We start from the raw sequence: 7297 nt of genomic DNA on the forward strand, positions 1-7297 counted from the left end.
ATTTACAAACCATTTGATTAGGAAACTTAATTAGGAAAAATGATGACATTTGATTAATATTTATTTGACTAAATGAATATCCAAACCAGCTTTCGAACCTCGACGAGGTTGGTGTGTAAAAACAACCTAACCAACAAATTCATATTTAAGGTTAGATGTTCATTTTTAAAGACTAATCTTGTTACTAGTCAATGTAAGAAATTTAACACCACATCCTTCCAGCTGCTACAAATAATAAAGGAGATAAACACAAAATTAGGATTTTCATAAACATAAAATCAGGATTTTCGATGATTCTATTTCATTGTTCGGTTTTAGGTTTACGGATACAAAATATTATGCTTTAAGAAAAGTTAAATAAGATTTAAGAGAATAAAATGTTAAAGAAGATATTTTTGGATAAAAATTATTATACTTAATTTTATTATTAATTATTATATTTAATTTTGAAATGTTTTTTATGTTATTTATTAATTTGTATAAATTATAATCAATGTTTAATGTAAGTATCTATGGTTAAAGCATGGCTTTTAAGAGGTCTTGTTGGAAGCAAATATTTTGTAACCATTAGATTCGCACTTGTTACGAATACGTAACGGATAGTAATTTTAACATTAAATTTTAATGTAACCTCCTTAATATTATCTGAATTAATTTAAGTTTTTGAATTATTATTTAATAAAATAATTAAAGTGCAAAAATATATTTAAATTAATTGGTCATTGTGAATCCGTTGAATATAAAATTAAATATATTTTCTCATAGATTCTTTTACGGTAAAGTTGTTATGACTTTAACGGAATTAGAATTTGATTGAGAAATTATACGATTAAAAAATTATTTTATCTAATAAATTAAATTAATAAATAATATTTATTTTGGCAAATAGAAAAACATGTATTGGGTTTGATTAAATTATAAAGTGCTGGATTAAAAGTCTAAGAAGCACATATAATTGGGCCTAAGACATGAAAGGCTAGGGGGTGAGTATTCGATTGAGTCGAGTTGAATCGAGTAAAAAAATTTTGAGTTAGTCAAGTTGACGAATCCTATTTTAGCCACCGAACTCAATTTGAATTTTTTTCGAATCGAATCAAAAAATTTCGAGTCGAGTCGAGTTGAATTAACGAATCATATTATTTGTACTCAATATTCCGTTTACATGAACTGATTATTTTACTAGTAGATGAAGTATAAGCTTTTAGATTAATTTTGGGTAAAGGAAAAAAGGAGAGTGGGGCGATTCGGGAAGGAAAGTAAGACTAATGGGTAAACATTTATCAAAACAACGTAGTTTTACCTTTTAACTTGATAGTTTTGAGTTTTGACTTTTAACTTTAGAAAAGGTAAACATTTATCAGAACAACGTAATTTTTCGTTTTTAATTTTGATTTTTGGATAACTCGAATTAAGGGTGAGCGTTAAATTGAATCGAGTGAAATCGTTTGAGTTAAATTAGAAAAATTAATAATGTTAAATTAAAATCTTATACAATATAACTATTTCTATGTTAGAACACAAAATTTGAAACAATATATATTTGAAAACTTTTTAAAGCAAAATAAAAAAGATATTTTAGTATGATAAACTTGAATCATTAATCACTTATTTAGATTCCAAAATTATTATTTTATTAAATTTTATATAATTTTAAAAAATTATATTTTTAAAAATATAAGTTTTAGAATTTCTATAAATATTTTGAATTTTAAAAATTATTTTCAAAATTTTAAAATTACTTTAATATTTTTGTAATTTTTGTTAAGAGAGACCAATTTTCTCAGTTTCAAAATTGACAGGGATCAAAATGGTATTTATACTAATCTGTTATTTGAGTTATTCGAGTTATTTGAATTGTAAAAATTCAACTCGACTCGAACTCGAAATCTGAAATTTCTTATTCGAGTTGACTCGAATAATTCGAATTACTCGATTCGATTAACTCAAATTTAAATTTTTTTTCGATTTTTCAAATCGAATCGAATTTTACTCACCCTTAGGAGAGGCCCAAAACCCCTCATAATACATAAATTTTTTTTCGATTTTTCAAATCGAATCGAATTTTACTCACCCTTAGGAGAGGCCCAAAACCCCTCATAATACATATAGGGGGCGAAAACCCTAAACTAGGGTGTGCAACCCCCTCTTCTAGTTAAACTAGGTGACTAGTTTTTCTATAAGATAAATATTATTTGTATTCTACTAATTCAATCAGGATTCTTCTATATCTCCATAAAATATATGACACTGGTAGAGCTAAAATATACAATTTTGAGATATTGTTATTCTGACAGAAAATAGTGAGAATTTATTTCTAAGTATAAATTATATTTTCTGGGAATAATAATTTTATCGGTTTCTTGTAACAGACCGTTTTTCAGTGGTGATAGAAATAGTGGTTTTAAGACCCTAGTTCTGATGAGTGAGCTTGTAAATATTATTATTTAATATTTACGACTCAATTATAGTGTTATATTAAATTTTGATCTGATAAATTTGCTAATTGAACAATTAGTTAAAGTACAAGTGGTTCGACCCTAAAGTCAGTGGTTTTAAAAATGAGGTATTCGGACCTCATTTCCGTAAATCGAACCTGTAAATATTTTTATTAAATATTGTGAATTGAATTTTGGTCCGAAAAATTTATTGAATTAATAGTTAATTAATGTACAAAAACTAAATCGTAAAAACCGTAAAAATTAATCATTATTAATTTTATTAGTTAAATGAATCAAATAGTATAATTGAATGGATTTAAATGGAAATTATTTCATAACCTATTATAGTGGACGATTTAATATGTATTTTAGACATAATTATATGTTAAATTAAGATTAAAATAACAATAATAAAAGGTTAAAACATAAAACTAAAAAAAACCATCATCATCATTCTACTCCATCACCGAAACTTCAAACCAAAAACACTAAAACACCATTTTTGAAGATTCAGCCAGGTTGTTCTTGCATGTGAGTATATTTGAGGTTGGTTTTTACTAAATTTTATGTTTTTAAAATCGTTTTAGCTCAAATTAATTATCCCGAGTAATAGATTGTAAAACTGTTAAAGTTTTGAAATATTGTCGTTGATGGTTTTTGATTTTTTTTTTGTTAAATGACTTGGTTGTAAGTTTATAATTGATTAAGGTGATTTGTAAAGTGAGTTTTGCTAGTTTTGAGCTTAGGAGTAAAATGAAAATATTTCAAAATTAACATGAAATTTATATAATTATTGAATTTATAGGGTTGCAGGAGGATGAAATTGAAATTGGATTGAAAAATGAAGCTTAAATGTGAAAAATATGATAATTTTGGTTTTAGGGACTAAATTGAATAAAATGTAAAACTTTAAGGAAATTGTAAAAATGAAATTAAGTTGAAATATACCTTGAATAAGATGTTTTAAGGTAATTGGCATTGATAATTTGAAATGAATTACCGTATAAATCAATAATTGAATCAACCAGTAGATAATTAAGGAAAAGGGAAAAATGTAGATTAGTGCCTGACACTTCTTATGAAATTATAATATTTGAATGTATTTTAATTTGTTTACAAATTAGTACAAAACGTGGGGAAAATGACTGAATTGTAGAGAGTTGTTTTGATATGTGTACTGAGCTCGGATGAACATAGTGTTGGAACACTAGTATGCCTTGTGGCACAGCGAAAATATTATTCCGGTGATCATCAACCAAGGATCCATGTACATGGAACGAATTGGGTTGAAAATGAGTTGAAGACATACCTTTAAGACCTGATTCCTTTTGCGATGTCGATTCCAAGCCCCAACCAAAAAAATCTTGGTGTCTACATAGTCCACGTAGTCAAAAAATGAATAGCAAAAACACTTTGAACTTTTCCAGAGAGAATTCGAAAAGTGGCTGCTAGACCTTTGATAACCCTAACACAATCAGAGATTCACTCTCTTTTTCCTTTCATATCACATAATAAAAATGGAAATATTTCAGTAAAGAACATATGAAAAGTTCTATTATATTCTTTCCAAACGAAAATATTCCATTAGAGAACATAAAGAAAGTTTTATTATATTTTTTCCAAAAGAATATTATCTTCCATGTTATTGATCTTTTACCGAAATTATTATAACTATTTATTTTAATAATTTCGGTAAACTATATTCAATTAATATTTTAAATGAATCAAATTCATTTATTAATTTTAACTATGTTCTCTGCTTATGTACAACAAGTTTGTACATATAATGCGTTCAATATTTATCTGTCAAATTAAATTAATTCAGTAATTAATTTAATTCATGTGACAGTTAAATACAATACCAACTGTGTTAGGATTCTGTTCGATTTAACAAAAGGTGTGACCCTGTAGGCTCTTGTAACATTAGTAGTAATACTTGAACAGTTCTAATTTTACAAGCAATAAGTGGCATCTAGTAATGCATCATTGCAACCCAAGTTACAAGAAGTCGTGAGTCGACATAACCTTTTTGTGATAAAATTTTCATGTATTATATCATTTTATCCTTTATATATAGATTGGACACAAGTCATGGAGTAGTCACACTTGTATAGTCCAATCTCATATTTTCTTTTGTAACACCCTAAACCCGACCTAAACGTTATGGTCGAATCCGAGAGTGTTACGAAGAAGGGTTTTGAAACTGATGAAACTTCGATAAATCAATGTTTAGTTATTTGATAAAATGTCCAAGTTTTATAAACATATTCATTTATATATATGTTACTGAAACCGTTACATGTTGTTCTTTTAAGTTAATCAATTATTTTGCAGCGGAAGTTTGAAAATTGTTTTAAACAAAACCATTCGCTCGTGTTTTCAAAACATTGATTCACATAAAACGCCTATTTGTCAATCACCATAATTTTAAAAACTTAAACACAACCAAACCAAAACCAACAATTAAATTCGTACAGTCCAGAGAGTTCCAAAAATTACAAACTCTCAAACAAATCCAGAATTTAAAATGCCGAGGCTAATGGTAATGGGGAAACAGTTTCCCAACGAGTGGTCACCGTTGAGCATCCGTCGCACTAACCCACCTATAACTGAGGGTTACCTGTACAGATTAGACAAATAGATGTGATTTTTCGTAATCTTAGTGTGTAACCCAACAGAGATAGTCATGCAACATTCACAGAATCTCATATGCAGACAAAAATAGAGCCAGACCTAAGTCCTTAACAGATATAGATATCGTAATCAGATGTACAGAACAGATATATGGAATCCAACCCTCATCCTCTACACACCATCTCAAACCATCCCATCACACCATGTGGGGTTAAAAACACCCACCGATCCCTACACACCATATAGTGTCAATCCGACACTTAACAGAATAATATGCAACCGAGCTGCCAGATAATAGGTGAAAGGTCGCCGTACAGATCACTTCCTCCACATATGCAAATCCCACCCCAAATACAGATAAAGATTACAAAATTAACATGATTATCATGCTTATCATTTTCGTATACAAATAACATATATGCTCTAACAGAACAGTCAGACATACATATCAATTTCCTACATAAATCAGGCTATAAGAATATCAAATCACATGAAAAATGGTTTGGTTAGCCCTTACTGACCTTACAGTAGGCTCACAGTCGATCGGATTGACCCGTGAGAACCTAAGGCTATTTTTAGAATTTTGGGCCCACATGCCTAGATTGGCCTTGCCCGTATAGCCCACGCCTAATCGGGCTTAGCCCATGTGACCCACACGACCACACCATCACCGTCATACAGCCGTGTCTCGCGCACGACCAGACCTACAACTTTCACACAGCCGTGTTTCACACACGGCCGGCCACACGCTTGTGTGGTGTCGACAGACCTAATTTTTGACTTTTGCCGAACCCCGTTTTCTCATGTTAATGGTATACACCTGATTTATTTTTGACGCGTTAGCAAGCTCGAGCCCTTCAAACCTAAAAAGAACACGATTCAATCAATCAATTCCAAGTACCGAAATACCAATCTATCAAAACCACAATCGACATACTTGAAAATTTTACTAGATCGAAAGACTCGATCACTTACCAAGACAGTTACAATAGCCCAAACACACTACACGATAGAAGATGAATTTTGATCATTTTGATTAACACCTACACAAGAATTCACTACATTAACACACCAGAAAACAATTCCCAATTGCACAAAACTTCAATAATACTTACCTACCACAGTCCGAGCAGGGATTACGGAACCCAAAACATAGTGATTGAATGATAGTATAATGAATAGAAATAAAAAAAATAAAAAATCAACAAGAAAATGTTTGAAAGTGGAATTTGGAGAAGAAACGTAAAAAGGTATTTGGGAAGAAAAAAATAAAATAAATAAAATAATATAAAAATAAAATTTGATTAATTTGGACACAATCCCACTACATCCACTAACAACCCAACGAACTAAGAATTTCAAGTCCATCCAAATTCTCTCAGCCAAGAAACAAAATTATCACCCCCGCTCACGCAGGGATTCGAACACAAAACCTCCAGCAAGCTAACACCTTACCACTCAAACCAACAAACTCATTCTAATAGGGGTTTACAAAGAATATTACACAAACCTACCCAACAGGGATAAGGCTAGGATAAAAATAACAAAGTTTTCCATAAATGAGACTTGAACCCAAGACCTCAAACACACCCTCCATACATTTAACCACTGAAGCATATACACATTTGTGTCAGGATTTACAGAAATAGAAATAAATTATTCAGGGCGTTACAACTCTACTACCCTAAAAGAAATTTCGGCCTTGAAATTTACCTGAACCGAACAGATGAGGATACTGCTGACGCATCGAGTATTCAAGTTCCCACGTGGCTTCCTTAGTGCCATGATTCTACCATAAAAACTCAACTAACGGAATGGACTTCCTCCTCAGAACCTTAATATCCCGATCCAAAATTTGAACCGGCTCTTCCTCAAAGTCAAGTCTATTCTAACCTCAATCTCCTCAACAGAGACAACGTGAGATGGATTAGACCGATACTGTCTCAACATTGAGACGTGAAACACATCTAAATATGATCCAACTCTAGAGGTAGCTCTAATTAATAAGCGATTGTTCCCACACGCTTCAAAATTCGATACGGCCCAATGAACCTAAGGCTTAACTTGCCCTTACGACCAAACCGCAAAACTTTCTTCCATGAAGATACCTTAAGAAATACAAATTCACCTATAGCGTACTCGATATCCCTCTTTTTCAGAACTGTATAGGACTTCTATCTATCAGAAGCTGCCTTAAGATGATCCTGAATCAGTCTAACCTTATC

This window comes from Gossypium raimondii, chromosome 3 (genome assembly GCF_025698545.1).
Source record: "Gossypium raimondii isolate GPD5lz chromosome 3, ASM2569854v1, whole genome shotgun sequence".
Taxonomy (NCBI): domain Eukaryota; kingdom Viridiplantae; phylum Streptophyta; class Magnoliopsida; order Malvales; family Malvaceae; genus Gossypium; species Gossypium raimondii.